Genomic DNA, 19,091 nt, shown 5'->3' on the forward strand with positions numbered 1-19,091 from the left:
CAGTAGTCTTTTTATTTCTCTTTAACTCATTCTTCATCTCTCCTGCATAACAACCACTCTCAACCCTGAACAGGCTTTATTTTTTACTATACACAGCCCTTTTCCCACTATCTCAGTCCTCCTTTCTTTTTCTCTCTGCCTTTCTTAATCCCTTTACCTCTCTCTCACTGCCTTTCTTCATCCCTTTACCTCTCTCTCCCTGCCTTTCTTCATCCCTATTTCCTCTCTTTCTGCCTTTCTTCATCCCTTTACCTCTCTCTCTGCCTTTCTTCATCCCTACCTCTCTCTCTCTGCCTTTCTTCATCCCTTTACCTCTCTCTCTGCCTTTCTTCATCCCTTTACCTCTCTCTCACTGCCTTTCTTCACCCCTTTTACCTCTCTCCCTGCCTTTATTCATCCTTTCACCTCTCTCCCTGCCTTTCTTCATCCCTTTACCTCTCTCACTGCCTTTCTTCATCCTGCCTTTCTTCATACATAGAATGTATGCACACATGACTGTAAGTCGCTTTGGATAAAAGCGTCTGCTAAATGGCATATATTATTATATTATTATTATCCCTTTACCTCTCTCTCTGCCTTTCTTCATCCTTTTACCTCACTCTCTGCCTTTCTTCATCCCTGTATCTCTCTCTCTGCCTTTCTTCATCCCTGTACCTCTCTCTCTGCCTTTCTTCATCCCTTTACCTCTCATTCTGCCTTTCTCTCTCGCTCTCTGCATTTCTTCATCCCTTTACCTCTCTCTCTGCCTTTCTTCATCCTTTTAACTCTCTCCCTGCCTTTCCTCATCCCTTTACCTCTCTCCCTGCCTTTCTTCATCCCTTTACCTCCCTCACTGCCTTTCTTCATCCTTTTACCTCTCTCCCTGCCTTTCTTCATCCCTTTACCCCTCTCTCCCTGCCTTTATTAATCCTTTCACCTCTCTCCCTGCCTTTCTTCATCCCTTTACCTCTCTCACTGCCTTTCTTCATCCCTTTACCTCTCTCTCTGCCTTTCTTCATCCCTTTACCTCACTCTCTGCCTTTCTTCATCCCTGTATCTCTCTCTCTGCCTTTCTTCATCCCTGTACCTCTCTCTCTGCCTTTCTTCATCCCTTTACCTCTCATTCCGCCTTTCTCTCTCGCTCTCTGCATTTCTTCATCCCTTTACCTCTCTCCCTGCCTTTCTTCATCCCTTTACCTCTCTCTCTCTGCCTTTCTTCATCCTTTTTCCTCTATCCCTGCCTTTCTTCATCCCTTTACCTCTCTCCCTGTCTTTCTTCATCCCTTTACCTCCCTCACTGCCTTTCTTCATCCTTTTACCTCTCTCCCTGCCTTTCTTGATCCCTTTACCTCTCTCTCTCTGCCTTTCTTCATCCCTTTACCTCACTCTCTGCCTTTCTTCATCCCTTTATCTATCTCTCTGCCTTTCTTCATCCCTGTACCTCTCTCTCTGCCTTTCTCTCTCGCTCTCTGCATTTCTTCATCCCTTTACCTCTCTCTCTGCCTTTCTTCATCCTTTTAACTCTCTCCCTGCCTTTCTTCATCCCTTTACCTCTCTCCCTGCCTTTCTTCATCCCTTTACCTCCCTCACTGCCTTTCTTCATCCTTTTACCTCTCTCCCTGCCTTTCTTCATCCCTTTACCCCTCTCTCCCTGCCTTTATTCATCCTTTCACCTCTCTCCCTACCTTTCTTCATCCCTTTACCTCTCTCACTGCCTTTCTTCATCCCTTTACCTCTCTCCCTGCCTTTCTTCATCCCTTTACCTCTCTCTCCCTGCCTTTCTTCATCCCTTTACCTCTCTCCCTGCCTTTCTTCATCCCTTTACCTCCCTCACTGCCTTTCTTCATCCCTTTTACCTCTCTCTGCCTTTCTTTATCCCTTTACCTCTCTCACTGCCTTTCTTCATCCCTATTTCCTCTCTTTCTGCCTTTCTTCATCCCTTTACCTCTCTCTCTGCCTTTCTTCATCCCTTTACCTCTCTCTCTCTGCCTTTCGTCATCCCTTTACCTCTCTCTCTCTGCCTTTCTTCATCCCTTTACCTCTCTCTCTGCCTTTCTTCATCCCTTTACCTCTCTCCCTGCCTTTCTTCATCCCTTTACCTCTCTCTCTGCCTTTCTTCATCCCTTTACCTCACTCTCTGCCTTTCTTCATCCCTTTACCTCTCTCTCTGCCTTTCTTCATCCCTTTACCTCTCTCTCTGCCTTTCTTCATCCCTTTACCTCTCTCTCCCTGCCTTTCTTCATCCCTTTACCTCTCTCACTGCCTTTCTTCATCCCTTTACCTCACTCCCTGCCTTTCTTCATGCCTTTACCTCTCTCTCCCTGCCTTTCTTCATCCCTTTACCTCTCTCACTGCCTTTCTTCATCCTTTTACCTCTCTCTCTGCCTTTCTTCATCCCTTTTACCTCTCTCCCTGCCTTTCTTTATCCCTTTACCTCTCTCCCTGCCTTTCTTCATCCCTTTACCTCTCTCACTGCCTTTCTTCATCCTTTTACCTCTCTCCCTGCCTTTCTTCATCCCTTTTACCTCTCTCCCTGCCTTTCTTCATCCCTTTACCTCTCTCCCTGCCTTTCTTCATCCCTTTACCATCCCTTTACCTCTCCTCTGCTTTCTTCATCTTTTCATCCCATTTTACCTCTCTCTCTGCCTTTCTTCATCCTTTACCTCTCTCTCTGCCTTTCTTCATCCCTTTACCTCTCTCCCTGCCTTTCTTCATCCTTTACTCTCTCTCTGCCTTTCTTCATCCCTTTACCTCTCCCTGCCTTTCTTCATCCCTTTACCTCTCTCTCCTGCCTTTCTTCATCCTTTTCATCCTGCCTTTTTATCCCTCTCTCTGCCTTTCTTCATCCTTTACCTCTCTCCCTTTCTTTATCAATTTACCTCTCTCCCTGCCTTTCTTCATCCCTTTACATCTCTCTCCTGCCTTTCTTCATCCCTTTACTTCTCTCACTGCCTTTCTTCATCCTTTTACCTCTCTCCTGCCTTTCTTCATCCCTTTACCTCTCTCTCTGCCTTTCTTCATCCTTTACCTCTCTCCTGACTATTTATCCTTTTACCTCTCTCTCTCTTTCTGCCTTTCTTCATCCTTTATCCTCTCTCTCTGCCTTTCTTCATCCCTTTACCTCTCTCTCTGCCTTTCTTCATCCCTTTACCTTCTCTCTGCCTTTCTGCCTTTCTGATTATCTTTACCTCTCTCTGCCTTTCTTCATCCTTTTACTCTCTTCTTCTTTCTTCCCTTTACCTCTTCTCTCTGCCTTTCTTCATCCCTTTTTACTGCCTTTCTTCTCTTTTCTCTGCTTTCTTTCCCTTCTCTCCTCTGCCTTTCTTCATCCTTTTACTCTCTCTCTGCCTTTCTTCATCCTTTACCTCACTCTCTGCCTTTCTTCATCCTTTATCTATCTCTCTGCCTTTCTTCATCCCTTTACCTCTCTCTCTGCCTTTCTTCATCCCTTTACCTCTTTCTTCATTTTGCCTTTCCTCTGCCTTTCTCTCCTTTCTTCATCCTTTACCTCTCTCTCTGCCTTTCTTCATCCCTTTACCTCTCTGCTTTCTTCATCCTTTTCTTCATCCCTGCCTTTCTTCTCTCTCTCCTGCCTTTCTTCATCCTTTTACCTCTCTCTCTGCCTTTCTTCATCCCTTTACTCTCTCTCCCTGCCTTTCTTCATCCTTTACCTCTCTCCCTGCCTTTCTTCATCCTTTACCTCTCCCTGCCTTTTCTTTTCTTCATCCTTTACCTCTCCTGCCTTTCTTCATCCCTTACCTCTCTGCCTTTCTTCATCCTTTTTTCTCTGCCTTTCTTCATCCCTTTTACTCCTCTCTTTCTGCCTTTCTTCATCTTCATTTACCTCTCTCTCTGCCTTTCTTCATCCCTTTACCTCTCTCTCTGCTTTCTTCATCCTTTACCTCTCTCTCTGCCTTTCTTCATCCTTTACCTCTCTTCTGCCTTTCTTCATCCCTTTACCTCTTCCTGCCTTTCTTCATCCTTTACCTCTCTCTCTGCCTTTCTTCATCCCTTTACCCTCCTCTCCTTTTTCATCCCTTTACCTCTCTCTGCCTTTCTTCATCCCTTTACCTCTCTCTCTGCCTTTCTTCATCCCTTTACCTCTCTCTCTGCCTTTCTTCATCCTTTACCTCTCTCCTGCCTTTCTTCATCCCTTTACCTCTCCTGCCTTTCTTCATCCTTTTACCTCTCTCCCTGCCTTTCTTCATCCTTTACCTCTCTCACTGCCTTTCTTCATCCCTTTACCTCTCTCTCTGCCTTTCTTCATCCCTTTACCTCTCTCCTGCCTTTCTTCATCCTTTACCTCCTCACTGCCTTTCTTATCCCTTTTACATCTCTCTCCCTGCCTTTCTTCATCCCTTTACTTCTCTCTTTACCTTCTCTCTGCCTTTCTTCATCCTTTTACCTCTTCTGCCTTTCTTCATCTCTCTCTCTGCCTTTCTTCATCCCTTTACCTCTCTCTCTGCCTTTCTTCATCCTTTTACCTCTCTCCTGCCTTTCTTCATCCCTTTACCTCTCTCTCTGCCTTTCTTCATCCCTTTACCTCTCTCTGCCTTTTTCATCTCTCGCTCTCTGCTTTCTTCATCCTTTACCTCTCTCTCTCTGCCTTTCTTCATCCACTCTCTCTTCCCCTTTTTCCTCATCCCTTTACCTCTCTCCCTGCCTTTTCTTCATCCTTTCACCTCTCTCTCTGCCTTTCTTCATCCTTTACTCTCTCTCTGCCTTTCTTCATCCCTTTACCCTCTTCATCTCTGCCTTTCTTCATCCCTTTACCTCTCTCTCTCTCTGCCTTTTCTTCATCCTTTATTTCTCTGCCTTTCTTCATCCCTTTACCTCTCATTCTGCCTTTCTCTCTGCTCTCTGCTTTCTTCATCCCTCTTGCCTTTCTTCATCCTTTTAACTCTCTCTCCTGCCTTTCTCATCCTTTACTCTCTCCCTGCCTTTCTTCATCCTTTCACCTCTCTCCTGCCTTTCTTCATCCCTTTACTCTCTCACTGCCTTTCTTCATCCCTTTTCACTCTGCCTTTCTTCATCCCTGTATCTCTCTCTCTGCCTTTCTTCATCCCTGTACCTCTCTCTCTGCCTTTCTTCATCCTTTACCTCTCATTCTGCCTTTCTCTCTCGCTCTCTGCATTTCTTCATCCCTTTACCTCTCTCCTGCCTTTCTTCATCCCTTTACCTCTCTCTCTCTGCCTTTCTTCATCATTTTTCCTCTATCCCTGCCTTTCTTCATCCCTTTACCTCTCTCCCTGTCTTTCTTCATCCCTTTACCTCCCCTCCTGCCTTTCTTCATCCTTTTACCTCTCTCCCTGCCTTTCTTGATCCTTTACCTCTCTCTCTGCCTTTCTTCATCCCTTTACCTCACTCTCTGCCTTTCTTCATCCCTTTATCTATCTCTCTGCCTTTCTTCATCCCTGTACCTCTCTCTCTGCCTTTCTCTCTCGCTCTCTGCATTTCTTCATCCCTTTACCTCTCTCCCTGCCTTTCTTTATCCCTTTACCTCTCTCACTGCCTTTCTGTATCCCTTTTACATCTCTCTCCCTGCCTTTCTTCATCCCTTTACTTCTCTCACTGCGTTTCTTCATCCTTTTACCTCTCTCCCTGCCTTTCTTCATCCCTTTACCTCTCTCTCCCTGCCTTTCTTCATCCTTTTACCTCTCTCCCTGCCTTTCTTCATCCCTTTACCTCTCTCTCTCTGCCTTTCTTCATCCCTTTACCTCTCATTCTGCCTTTCTCTCTCGCTCTCTGCATTTCTTCATCCCTTTACCTCTCTCTCTGCCTTTCTTCATCCTTTTAACTCTCTCCCTGCCTTTCCTCATCCCTTTACCTCTCTCCCTGCCTTTCACCTCTCTCCCTGCCTTTCTTCATCCCTTTACCTCTCTCACTGCCTTTCTTCATCCCTTTACCTCACTCTCTGCCTTTCTTCATCCCTGTATCTCCCTCTCTGCCTTTCTTCATCCCTGTACCTCTCTCTCTGCCTTTCTTCATCCCTTTACCTCTCATTCTGCCTTTCTCTCTCGCTCTCTGCATTTCTTCATCCCTTTACCTCTCTCCCTGCCTTTCTTCATCCCTTTACCTCTCTCTCTCTGCCTTTCTTCATCCTTTTTCCTCTATCCCTGCCTTTCTTGATCCTTTACCTCTCTCTCTCTGCCTTTCTTCATCCCTTTACTTCTCTCCTGCCTTTCTTCATCCTTTATCTATCTCTCTGCCTTTCTTCATCCCTTTACCTCTCTCTCTGCCTTTCTTCATCTTTATCGCTCTCTGCATTTCTTCATCCTTTACCTCTCTCTCTGCCTTTCTTCATCCTTTTAATCCCTCTCTCTCCTGCCTTTCTTCATCCCTTTACCTCTCTCCTGCCTTTCTTCATCCTTTACCTCCTCCCTGCCTTTCTTCATCCTTTACCCTCTCTCCCTGCCTTTCTTCATCCTTTACCCCTCTCTCCTGCCTTTATTCATCCTTTCACCTCTCTCCTACCTTTCTTCATCCCTTTACCTCTCTCTGCCTTTCTTCATCCCTGTATCTCTCTCTGCCTTTCTCTCTCGCTCTCTGCATTTCTTCATCCTTTACCTCTCTCTCTGCCTTTCTTCATCCTTTTAACTCTCTCCTGCCTTTCTTCATCCTTTTTTACCTCTCTCCCTGCCTTTCTTCATCCCTTTACCTCCCTCAATGCCTTTCTTCATCCTCTCTCTCCTGCCTTTCTTCATCCCTTTACCCCTCTCTCCCTGCCTTTATTCATCCCTTTACCTCTCTCCTACCTTTCTTCATCCCTTTACCTCTCTCCCTGCCTTTCTTCATCCCTTTACCTCTCTCCCTGCCTTTCTTCATCCCTACTCTCTCCTGCCTTTCTTCATCCCTTTACCTCCCTCTGCCTTTCTTCATCCTTTTGCCTCTCTCTCTGCCTTTCTTTATCCTTTACCTCTCTCCTCCTTTCTTCATCCCCTATTTCCTCTCTTTCTGCCTTTTCTTCATCCCTTTACCTCTCTCTCTGCCTTTCTTCATCCCTTTACCTCTCTCTCTGCCTTTCAGTCATCCTTTCTCTCTCTCTCTCCTTTCTTCATCCCTTTATTTCTCTCTGCCTTTCTTCATCCTTTACCTCTCTCCCTGCCTTTTCTTTCCTTTATCCCTTTACCTCTGTTCTCTCTGCCTTTCTTCATCCCTTTACTCTCTCTCTGCCTTTCTTCATCCCTTTACCTCTCTCTGCCTTTCTTCATCCCTTTACCTCTCTCTCTGCCTTTCTTCATCCTTTTACATCTCTCTCCTGCCTTTCTTCATCCTTTACTTCTCTCACTGCCTTTCTTTATTCATCCCTTTTTACCTTTTCCTCCTGCCTTTCTTCATCCCTTTTTCTTCATGCCTTTACTTTTCTCTCTCCTGCCTTTCTTCATCCTTTACCTCTCCTGCCTTTCTTCATCCTTTTACCTCTCTCCTGCCTTTCTGTACCTCTCTCCTGCCTTTTACATCCTCTCCTGCCTTTCTTCATCCTTTACCTTCTCTCTCACTTGTTTCTTCATCCTTTACCTCTTCTGCCTTTCTTCATCCTTTGCCTCTCTCTCTGCCTTTCTTCATCCTTTTACCTCTCTCTCTGCTTTATCCTTTCTTCATCCTTTTTATCCCTGTTTCTCTCTCTCTGCCTTTCTTCATCCCTTTACCTCTTCTCATTCTCATCCTTTCTCTCTCTCTCTGCATTTCTTCATCCCTTTACCTCTCTCTCTGCCTTTCTTCATCCTTTACCTCTCTCTCCTGCCTTTCCTCATCCCTTTGCCTCTCTTTCTGCCTTTCTTCATCCTTTCACCTCTCTCCCTGCCTTTCTTCATCCTTTACCTCTCCTCCTCTCCTGCTTTTTCTTCATCCCTTTATCTCTCTCTCTGCCTTTCTTCATCCCTGTACCTCTCTCTGCCTTTCTTCATCCCTTTACCTCTCATTCTGCCTTTCTCTCTCGCTCTCTGTTTTTCTTCATCCCTTTACCTCTCTCCCTGCCTTTCTTCATCCTTTACCTCTCTCTCTCTGCCTTTCTTCATCCTTTTTCCTCTATCCCTGCCTTTCTTCATCCCTTTACCTCTCTCTGTCTTTCTTCATCCCTTTACCTCCTCCTGCCTTTCTTCATCCTTTTACCTCTCCCTGCCTTTCTTCATCCCTTTACCTCTCTCTCTCTGCCTTTCTTCATCCTTTACCTCTCTCTCTGCCTTTCTTCATCCCTTTATCTATCTCTCTGCCTTTCTTCATCCCTGTACCTCTCTCTCTGCCTTTCTTCTCTCGCTCTCTGCATTTCTTCATCCCTTTATCTCTCTCCTGCCTTTCTTTATCCCTTTACCTCTCTTTCTGCCTTTCTGTCATCCTTTACATCTCTCTCCTGCCTTTCTTCATCCCTTTACTTCTCTCTCTGCGTTTCTTCATCCTTTTTACCTCTCTCTCTCTGCCTTTCTTCATCCCTTTACCTCTCTCCCTGCCTTTCTTCATCCTTTTACCTCTCTCCTGCCTTTCTTCATCCCTTTACCTCTCTCTCTGTTTTTCTTCATCCTTTACCTCTCATTCTGCCTTTCTCTCTCGCTCTCTGCATCCTTTTTTTTGCCTTTCTTCATCCTTTACCTCTCTCTCTGCCTTTCTTCATCCTTTTACCTCTCTCTCCTTTTTCCTTATCCCTTTACCTCTCTCCTGCCTTTTGTCCCTCTCTCCCTGCCTTTCTTCATCCCTTTACCTCTCTCACTGCCTTTCTTCATCCCTTTACCTCCTCTCTGCCTTTCTTCATCCCTGTATCTCTCTCTCTGCCTTTCTTCATCCCTGTACCTCTCTCTCTGCCTTTCTTCATCCCCTTTACCTCTCATTCTGCCTTTTCTCTCCTCGCTCTCTGCATTTCTTCATCCCTTTACCTCTCTCCTGCCTTTCTTCATCCCTTTACCTCTCTCTCTCTGCCTTTCTTCATCCTTTTTTTCTATCTATCCTGCCTTTCTTCATCCCTTTACCTCTCTCCCTGTCTTTCTTCATCCCTTTACCTCCCCTCTGCCTTTCTTCATCCTTTTACCTCTCTCCCTGCCTTTCTTGATCCCTTTACCTCTCTCTCTGCCTTTCTTCATCCTTTACCTCACTCTCTGCCTTTCTTCATCCCTTTATCTATCTCTCTGCCTTTCTTCATCCCTTTACCTCTCTCTCTTTCTTCATCCCTTTCTCGCTCTCTGCCTTTCTTCATCCCTTTACCTCTCTCTCTGCCTTTCTTCATCCTTTACCTTCCTGCCTTTCTCTCTTTATCCTTTTCTTCTCTCCCTCCTGCCTTTCTTCATCCCTTTACCTCTTCTCCTGCCTTTCTTCATCCTTTATTTCTCTCCTGCCTTTCTTTCATCCTTTACTTCCCTCTCCCTGTTTTTTCTTCAAAAATCCCTTTACCTCTCTCTCTGCCTTTCTTCATGTTTTTTATTTTCTCTGCCTTTCTTCATCCTTATACCTCTCTCTTCCTTTATCCCTTTACCTCTATCTCTCTATCTGCCTTTCTTCATCCCTTTATCTTCTCTCTGCCTTCATTCATCCCTTTGCCTCTCTCACTCCTTTCTTCATCCCCATCTCTCCCTGTCTTTCTTCATCCCTTTACCTCCTCCCCTGCCTTTCTTCATGCCTTTACCTGCCTTTTCTTCATCCTTTACCTCTTCTCTCTGCCTTTCTTCATCCTTTTACCTCTCTCCTGCCTTTCTTCATCCTTTACCTCTCTCCCTCATCCTTTTACCTTCCCTCCTTTTTCATCCTTTACCTCTCTCTCTGCCTTTCTTCATCCCTTTTATCTGGTTTTCTTTATCCCTTTTCTCTCTCACTGCCTTTTTTCTTCTATCCTTTTCTTCTCTCTCCTGCCTTTCTTCATCCCTTTACCTTCTTCTGCCTTTCTTCATCCCTTTACCTCTCGTCTTTCTGTTTTTCTTCATCCCTTTTACCTCTTTCTGCCTTTCTTCATCCTTATTTTCTCTCTGTTTTTCTTCATCCCTTTACCTCTTCATCCTTTCTTCATCCCTTTATCCTGCTCTTTCTTTTTTATCCTTTATTTTACCTGCTCTGCCTTTTTCATCCCTTTACCTCTCTCTCTGCCTTTCTTCATCCTTCTGCCTTTCTTCATCCTTTACCTTCTCTCTGCCTTTTTCATCCCTTTACCTCTCTCTGCCTTTCTTCATCCTTTGCCTCCTCTCTCTGCCTTTCTTCATCCTTTACCTCTTCTCTTTCTGCCTTTCTTCATCCTTTACTCCTTCTTCTGTTTTTTCATCCCTTTTTTTTTCTGTTTTTCTTCATCCTTTTTTTTCCCACTTCTTTTTTCTATCCTTTTATTTTCTTTACTGTTTTTCTTTCTTTTTTTATTTTTTTTCTGTTTTATGTTTTTTATTTTCCTTCGTTTTTCTCATCCTTACTTTCTCTTTCTGTTTTTCCTTCATCCTTTTTTCTTCCTCTTCATCTCTGCCTTTCTTCATCCCTTTACTTTCTTTCTATTTTCTCTGTATCCCTTTACATCTCGTTTCCCTCTGCCTCTCTCCCTTCTTCATCCCTTTACCTCTCTCTCTGCCTTTCTTCATCCTTTTGTTTTCTTTCTCCTGTTTTTTCTTATCCCTTTTTTACTTCTCCCTGCTCTTTTCATCCCTTTTCTCTGTTTTCCCTTCTTTCATCCCTGCTTCTTCCTGCCTTTCTGATCCTTTATCTTCTCTTCCTTCCTTATTTCATCCTTACCTCTTCTCTCCTTGTTTTCTTTCCTTTATCCTTTATCCTTGTTTTATCTGTTTTTCATCCTTGTTTTTTTTATCTTTACTTCTTTCATTTTTTTTATCCTTTTCTTCTTCTGTTTTTTTATCCCTTTTTTATCTTTCTGCCTTTATCTTCATCCTTTTTCCTTCTGTTTTTTATCCTTTTATTTTCTGTTTATCCTTTCGTTTTCTGTTCTTATCCTTTTTTATTTTCTGGTTTTTTTATCCTTTATCTTTCTGTTTTTTTATCCTTTTATTTCGCTTCTTTTTATTTTATCCCTTTACCTTTCTGTTTTTCATCCTTTTGATTTTGGTTTTCTGTTTTTTTCTTTATCCTTTATTTTCTTCCTGTTTTCTGATCCTTTTACCGTTTTCTGTTTTCATCCTTTACCTACTTTCTGTTTTTTCATCTTTATCTATCTCTTTCTGTTTTCTTCATCCCTTGTAATTCTTCTTCTGTTTTTCTGTCTTATCCTTTACTTTCATTCTGCCTATCCTTTACTCGCTTCTCTGCATTTCTTCATCCCTTTATTCTTTCTGTTTTTCATTCCTTTTTTTTCTTCCTGTTTCTCATCCCTTTACCTCTCTCCCTGCCTTTCTTATCCTTTATCTTCTCACTGCCTTTTCTTCATACCTTTATCTCTCTCCCTTCTGTTTTTCATCTTTTCTTCTCTTCCCTGTTTTTTCATCCCTTTACTCCTCCTCACTTTGATTTTTATCCTTTATTTTCTGTTTTTCTTTATCCTTTATTTCATCATTTTTTTTTCTATCCTTATTTTTTACTCCTTTTTCTTTTCTTCATCCCTTACTTTCACTTTGCTTCTGTTTTTTCATGCTTTTACTTTCTCCCTGTTTTTATCCTTTATCTTCACTGTTTTTCTTCATCCTTTATCTTCTTCTGTTTTTATCCTTTTTTACTTTTCCCTGTTTTTATCCCTTTTTTATTTTCTGTTTTCTATCCTTTAGATCACTTTGCCTTTTTTCATCCTTTTTATCACTGTTTTTCTTTTTCATCCCTTTTACTTTCTCCTGCCTTTCTTCATCCCTTTTACCTCTCTCGTCTTTCTTCATCCCTTTATTTCTCTCACTGCCTTTCTTTCATCCTTTTACTCTTCTCCCCTGTTTTTCTATCTTATGTTTCTTTCTTTCTTCCTTTTTCCTTTTATCCTTTTATTTTCTTTCTGTTTTTTCATCCTTTTTTACTTTCTCTTCTGTTTTTTTATCCTTTTACTTTTTTCTTCTGTTTTTTTATCCTTTTATCTTACTGTTTTTTTATCCTTTTATATCGCTTTCTGTTTTTTCATCCTTTTTATTTTTACTGTTTTTCTTATCCTTACTTTCTTCTCCTGTTTTTCATCTCCTTTACCTTCTCCTGCTCTTCATCCTTTACCTCTCTCCCTGCTCTTCATCCCTTTACCTCTCTCCCTGCCTTTCTTCATCCTTTTACCTCTCTCCCCTGTCTTTCTTCATATCCCTTTACTCTCTCTCTCTGCCTTTCTTCATCCTTTATCACCTTCCTACTGTTTTTCTTTCATCCCTTTATATTTCTTCTTTCTGTTTTTCTTCATCCCTTTACTTCTCTCTCTTTCTGTTTTTTTTCATCCCTTTATTCGCTTTCTTGTTTTTCTTCATCCTTTACTTTCTGTTTCTATTTTCTTCATCCCTTTATCTTCTTCTTTTCCTTCGTTTTCATCCCTTTATCCTTTACTGCTTTTCGCTTTCTCTGTTTTTCATCCCTTTATTTCTCTCTTCTTCATTCATGTTTTCTTCTTCTCCCTTTTTATTTTACTGGGTTTCACTGTTTTCTTTCATCCCTTTACTTCACTCCCTTCTTTCTTCATCCTTTACTTTCGTTTTTCTGTTTTTCTTTCTTCATCCCTTTATCTCTCTCTTCTCTGCCTTTTTCTTATCCTTTACTCTCTCCCCTGCCTTTCTTCATCCCTTTATCTTCTCTGTCTTTCTTTAATCCTTGTTCTCTCCATCTCTGTTTTCATCCCTTTACCTCTTCTGTTTTCTTTCATCCCTTTTTTACCTTCTTCCTGAACTGTTTTCTTTTATCCTTTATCTTTCTTTCTGTTTTTTTTATCCTTTATTTTTCTTCTGTTTATCTTTTATCCTTTTTTCTGCATCTCTTTATTTTCTTTTATCCTTTATTTCGTTTCTCTTCTGTTTTTCTTTATCCTTTATCTCTTCTTCTGTTTTTTCATCCTTGATTTCTTTCTGTTTTTTTATCCTTGTATTTTCTTTTGTTTTTATCCTGACTTTCTCTGTTTTTCTTATCCTTGATTCTTCTTTCTGTCTTTTTCTTTATCCTTGATTTCTCTCTGTCTTTCTTTCATCCTTGATTCTCTTCTCTGTTTTTTTCATCCTTGATTTTCTTCTCTGTTTTTCATCCTTTTATCTTCTTTTCTGTCTTTTTCTTTATCCTTGATTTTCTTTCTTCTGTTTTTTTCATCCTTGATTTTCTTCTGTTTTTTTATCCTTGATTTTCTTCTGTTTTCTTTTCTTATCCTGTTTTATTTTCTTCTTCTCTGATTTTCTTCTGATCCTTTTATCCTTTCTCTCTGTTTTTTTCTATCCTTGATTTTCTTTCTGTTTTATCCTTGATCTTCTTTCTGTTTTTCTTTATCCTGATCTTTCTTTGTTTTTCATCCTTGATTTTCTTTCTTCTGTTTTTTTATCCTTGATCTTCTTTCTGTTTTTCTTATCCTTTATCTTCTCTGTTTTTCATCCTTGATCTTTCTGTTTTTTTATCCTTGATTTTTCTCTTTCTGTTTTTTTTATCCTGATTTTCTTCTCTGTTTTTTTCTTTATCCTTTTGATTTTCTTTTCTTTCTGTTTTTCTATCCTTGATTTCTTTCTGTTTTTCATCCTTGATTTTCTTTTCGTTTTTCTTATCCTTGACTTTCTGTTTTCTTCTTATCCTTTTATCTTTCTTTCTTCTGTTTTTTTCTTATCCTTTTTATTTCCTTCTTTGTTTTTTTCATCCTTTATTTTCTTCTGTTTTTCATCCTTGATTTTCTTTCTGTTTTTCTTATCCTTGACTCGTTCTGTTTTTCTATCCTTATTTTATTTCTTCTGTTTTTTTTATCCTTGATTTTCTTTCTGTTTTTCTTTCTTCTGTTTTCTTCATCCTTTTTATCTTTCGCTTTCTTCTTTTCTTTTCCTTTTTTATTTTTGTTTTTCTTTATCCTTTTTTCGCTTTCTGGTTTTTCATCCCTTTTTATCTTCGCTCACTGTTTTTTCATCCTTTACCACTTTTCTGCCTTTTTTTTTCTTCATGTTTTTACCTCACTCCCCTGTTTCTTCATCCTTTTACTTCTTTCTCCCTGTTTTTCTTCATCCCTTTACCTCTTCTCCTGCCTTTCTTCTTTATCCCTTTACCTCTCTCACTGCCTTTTCTTCATCCTTTATTCTCTCCCTGTTTTCTTCATCTTTTTTTCTTCTGCTCTTTCATCCCTTTTATCTTCGTCTTTCTGTTTTTTTTTATCCTTCCTTTTCCTGTTTTTTTATCCTTTTACCTCTCTTTGTTTTTTCTATCCTTTATTTTCTTTCTGTTTTTCATCCTTTTTACTTCGCTTTCTTCTGGGTTTTTTCATCCTTTTAGTCGCTTCTTCTGTCTTTTTTCATCCTTTTTATCTCGCTTCTTCATTTTTTTCATCCTTTACCTTCTCTCCCTGCCTTTCTTCATCCTTTATTTTCTCCCTGCCTTTCTTCTTCATCCCTTTTTACTCTCTCCCTTGCCTTTCTTCATCCTTTCTCTCTTCTCTTCTGTTTTCTTTCATCCTTTTTTATCTTGCTTCTTCCTGTTTTTATCCATTTACTTTTCTGTTTTTTTCTTTTCATCCTTATTTCTTCTTTTTTCTATCCTTTTTATCTTTCTCTTTACTGTTTTTTTTCATCCTTTACTCGTTTTCCTGTTTTTTTCATGTTTTTATTTTCTTTTCTGTTTTTATCCTTTTTATTTTTTCTGTTTTTTATCCTTTTTATTTTCTCTTTCTGCTTTTCATCCTTTTACTTATCTTCTGTTTTTTTTTCATCCTTTTATCGCTTTGCTCTTTTTTTCATCCTTTACTTTCTGTTTTTCTTATCCTTTACTCTTCTCCTGTTTTTAATCCTTTTTTATTTTCTTTACTTTTTCTATCCCTTTATCTCTTCTTCTGTTTTTCTTCATCCTTTACTTTCTCTTCTTCTGTTTTTTTCATCCTTTATCTTCTTCTGTTTTTCTTTTATCCTTTACCTCTCTCTCCTTGTCTTTCTTCATCCTTTTACCTCTCTCCCTGCCTTTCTTCATCCCTTTACCTCTCTCTCTGCCTTTCTTTCATCCCTTTTACCTATCTCCCTGTTCTTTATCCATTTACCTCTCCTTCTGCCTTTTCATCCCTTTATCTTTCTGTTTTTCTTTCATCCCTTTTACCTCTCTCTCTTGCCTTTCTTCATCCCTTTACCTCTCTGTTCTGCCTTTTCTTCATCCCTTTACTTTCTGCCTTTTCTTCTTCATCCCTTTACCTCTCTCTGCCTTTCTTCATCCTTTATCTCTCTCTCTGGTTTTCTTCATCCCTTTTACTTTCTCCCTTTTTTTCATCCTTTACTCTATTCTCCTGCTCTTTTATCCTTTACTTTCTCACTGCTCTTTTCATCCCTTTACTTCACTTCTGTTTCATTTTTACTTATCCTTCTGTTTTCATCCCTTTACCTCTGTTTTTCATCCTTTTACCTTCTCCCTGTTTTTATCCTTTTTTATTTCTCTTTCGTTTTTTTTTATCCTTTTTTCTTTCTGTTTCTCTTTGATTTTTTTATCTCTTTGTTTTTCTTTCATCCCCTTGTTTTGCTTTAATCTGTTTTTCTTTTTCTTTACTTTCTTGTTTTATCCTTTATCTTCTTCTTCTTTTCTTTAATCCCTTTACTCGCTTCTCTGTTTTTCTTATCCTTTTTCTATCGTTTTCTGTTTTTCGATCCTTTTTCCGCTTTCTGTTTTTCTTTTTATCCTTTTATCTCTTTCTGTTTTCTTCTTTGATCCCTTTGTCTTTCTTTAATTCTGTTTTTCTTATCCCTTTTTTTTCTTTTTCGATTATCCTTTATTTTCTTTCTGTTTTCTTTCATCCTTTGTTTTTTATCTCTGTTTTTTTTATCCTTTTTTTCTTAATTTCTGTTTTTTTTCTTCTGTTTTTCATCCTTTTTTTTCTTTTTCTTCATCCCTTTTTTTTCTTTCTCTTTTTTCCTCATCCTTTGTCTTTCTGCCTTTCATCCCTTTCTCTTCTCTCTTTTCTCTGCTTTTCTTCATCCTTTTATCTTCATCCCTGCTTTCTTTCATCCTTATCTTCTCTCTCTGTTTTTTTCATCCTTGATCTTCTTCTGTTTTTCTTCTTATCCTTTATCTTCTTCTGTTTTCTTCATCCTTTATCTTCCTGTCTTTCTTTCTATCCTTTTTTATCTTCTTTCCTTGTTTATCTCTTTTATTCTTCTCTCTTCTGTTTTCTTCATCCTTGATCTTCTTTCTGTTTTTTCTTTATCCTTTACTTTCTGATTTTCTTTCTATCCTTATTCTTCTCTTCTCTGTTTTTCTATCCTTGATCTTTCTTCTGTTTTTTTCTATCCTTGATTTTCTTTCTGTCTTTTTTATCCTTTATTTTCTTCTCTGTCTTTTCTTATCCTGTTTATCTATCTTCTGCTTTTTTCATCCTTTATCTTTCTCTTCTGTTTTTTTCTATCCTTTTATCTCTCTTCTGTTTTTTTTATCCTTTACTTTCTCTGTTTTTTTCTCATCCTTTATTTTCTCCTGTTTTTTTATCCATTTACCTCTCTCACTGCCTTTTTCATCCCTTGTTTTATTTTCTCTCTCTGCTGTTTTTTCATCTGTTTTTTCTTTTCTCTGTTTTTCTTTATCCCTTTATTGTTTCTTTCTCTGTTTTTTATCCTTTATCTTTCTTCTTTTTTTTTTTCATCCCTTTTTATTTTCTGTTTTTTCTTATCCTCGATCTTTCTTTTTCTATCCTTTTATTTTCTTTCTTCCTGTTTTTCTTATCCTTCCTTTTTTATCTCTTCTGTTTTTCATCCTTGTTTTTCTTTTTTCTTTTTTCTTATCTCATTTTTATTCTTTGTTTTTCTTTATCCTTTTTTTCTGCTTCTCTTTGTTTTTTTTAGACTCTTCTGTTTTTTCATCCTTTTATTTTCTTTTTTCATTTTTCTTATCCCTGTTTTTCTTTATCCTTTTGTTTTTCTTCTGTTTTTCTATCTTTCGCGACTTCTCTGTTTTTTTCATCCCTTTACTCCTCCTGCTTTTTTCATCCCTTTGTTTTCCCTGCCTTTCTTTCATCCCTTTACCTTTAATCACTGCCTTTCTTCATCCTCTTTTTCTCCTTCTCTTTGTCTTTTTATCCCTTTACCTCACTCCTGCCTTTCTTCATCCCTTTATCTCTTCTAATCTCTGTTTTTCTTCATCCCTTTACCTCTTCCCTGTTTTTTTCATCCCTTTTTTCATTTTCTTTGTTTTTTCTTAATCCCTTTTTATCCTTCTCTTTTCTTTCTTATCCTTTTTTTTATTCTTTCTCTTTGTTTTTTAATCCTTTATTTTCTTTCACTCGTTTTTCATCCTTTACTTCTCTTGTTTTTTTTTCATCCTTTTTTTTTTTTTCTCCCTTTTTCTTCATCCCTTTATCTTTCTCACGTTTTCTCCCTTTTTATTTCACTGACGTTTTTCATCCTTTTTTTTCCTCTGTTTGTTTTCATCCCTTTATCTTCTCTTCTGTTTTTTTTATCCTGATTTTTTATCTTCTATCCTTGTCTTTCTTTATCCTTTATTCTTCTTCCTGTTTTTTCTTATCCTTTTTTCTTTATCCTGATCTTCTCTCTGTTTTTTTTATCCTTTGATTTTCTTTCTGTTTTCATCCTTTGATCTTTCTTCTTGATTTTTCTTTTATCCTTTATTCTTCTTCCTGTCTTTTCTTCATCCTTGATTTTCTCTCTTCTGTTTTTCTTATCCTTACTTTCTCTCTGTTTTTTCATCCTTTATTCTTCTTTCTGTCTTTCTTTATCCCTTTATCTTTCTTTCTGTTTTTCTTTTTCATCCTTTACTTCTCTTTCTGTTTTTTCATCCTTGATTTTCTTTCTGTTTTTCTTATCCTTTTACTTTCTTCTGTTTTCTTTCATATCCTTTTTATCTCTCTTCTGTTTTTTTCATCCTTTACTTTCTCTCTGTCTTTCTTCATCCTTTGATCTTCTCTTCTCTGTTTTTTTCATCCTTTATTTCTCTTTGTCTTTTTCATCCTTTCTTTCGCTTCTCTTTTCCTTTTCTTAATCTCTTTGAATTCTTTCAACCTTTGTCTTCTCTTTGCATCTCTTTCATCCTTTCTTTATCTTCTCTGTTTTCTCTCTTCTCTGTTTTCTTCATCCTTTACCTTCTCCCACTGTTTCTTCATCCCTTTTACCTCTCTCTTCTGCCTTTCTTTTCATCTTTACCTTTCTCTGTTTTCTTTCTTATCCCTTTCTTTGCTTTTCTCTATCTTTATCCTATTTTACTCTCTTTTGTCTTCCTTATCCTTTTAATCTCTTTGTTTTCTTATCTATCTTTGTCTTTCTTTATCTTTCCTTTCTTCATTTTAATTTATCTCTGTTTACTTTCTCTTTTCATCCTTTCTTTATCTTTGTTCCTTTTAATCCTTGTCTTTCTTTCTCCTGTTTTTATCCTTTTTTTTTAATCTTGTTTCTTTAATTGCCTCACTTTCCTTTCTCTTTGCTTATTTTCTCGTTTCTTTCTTTTATCCTTTATCTTCTTCTGTCTTTCTTTTATCCTTATCTTCTTTCTTCTTATCCTTGTTCTCTTTTCTGTTTTTCTTCATCCTTTATCTTCTTCTCTGTTTTTCTTATCCTTTACTTTCTTCTCTGTTTTTCTTCTATCCTTTATCTTTCTGTTTTTTCTTATCCTTTTTCTTTTCTGTCTTTTTATCCTTTGATCTTTCTTTCTGTTTTTATCCTTATTTTTGATCTTCTCTTCCTGTTTTTCTATCCTTTGATCTTTCTTTCTGTTTCTTTTATCCTTTACTTGCTTCTTTCTGTTTTTTCATCCTTTTATTTTCTTCTTGTTTTTCTTATCCTTTACTTTCTTTCTGTTTTTCTTCTTCATCTTTTACTTCCTGTTTTTCTTCTATCCTTTACTTTCTTCTTGCTTTTTTTTATCCTTTTACTTCTTCTTCTTTGTTTTTCTTATCCTTTATCTTTCTTTCTGTTTTTTCTATCCTTTTATCTTCTTTCTACTTTTTTCATCCTTGATTTCTCTCTGTTTTTTTCTTTATCCTTTATCTTTCATTTCTTTCTGTTTTTCTTATCCTTGATTTCTTCTCTTCTCTGTTTTCTTTCATCCTTTTACTTTCTTCTCTTTTTTCATCCTTTTATCTCTTCTCTCTGTTT

At 38.4% G+C, this 19,091-nt stretch overlaps 1 protein-coding gene across 10 annotated transcripts in view; it reads right to left on the minus strand.

The window, feature by feature from the left end:
• Nucleotides 1-258: 258 nt before the first annotated feature.
• Nucleotides 259-19,091, minus strand: part of LOC127931170 (octapeptide-repeat protein T2-like) — a 34,022-nt gene continuing 15,189 nt past the window's right edge. For 7 of the 10 annotated variants that reach the window (XR_008140182.1, XR_008140189.1, XR_008140194.1 and 4 more), the window contains 5 exons: nt 5,450-5,664; nt 1,713-2,383; nt 1,147-1,682; nt 917-976; nt 259-794 (listed from right to left, as the gene is read on the minus strand). The gene's annotated coding sequence lies outside the window, so the exon portion shown is untranslated. Of the gene's footprint in view, nt 795-916; nt 977-1,146; nt 1,683-1,712; nt 2,384-5,449; nt 5,667-8,414; nt 8,443-19,091 lie in introns of those variants that run through there. The other 3 variants (XR_008140183.1, XR_008140181.1, XR_008140198.1) reach the window with 2 other exon arrangements.

Source organism: Oncorhynchus keta, chromosome 1, assembly GCF_023373465.1.
Source record: "Oncorhynchus keta strain PuntledgeMale-10-30-2019 chromosome 1, Oket_V2, whole genome shotgun sequence".
In the NCBI taxonomy this organism is placed as follows: domain Eukaryota; kingdom Metazoa; phylum Chordata; class Actinopteri; order Salmoniformes; family Salmonidae; genus Oncorhynchus; species Oncorhynchus keta.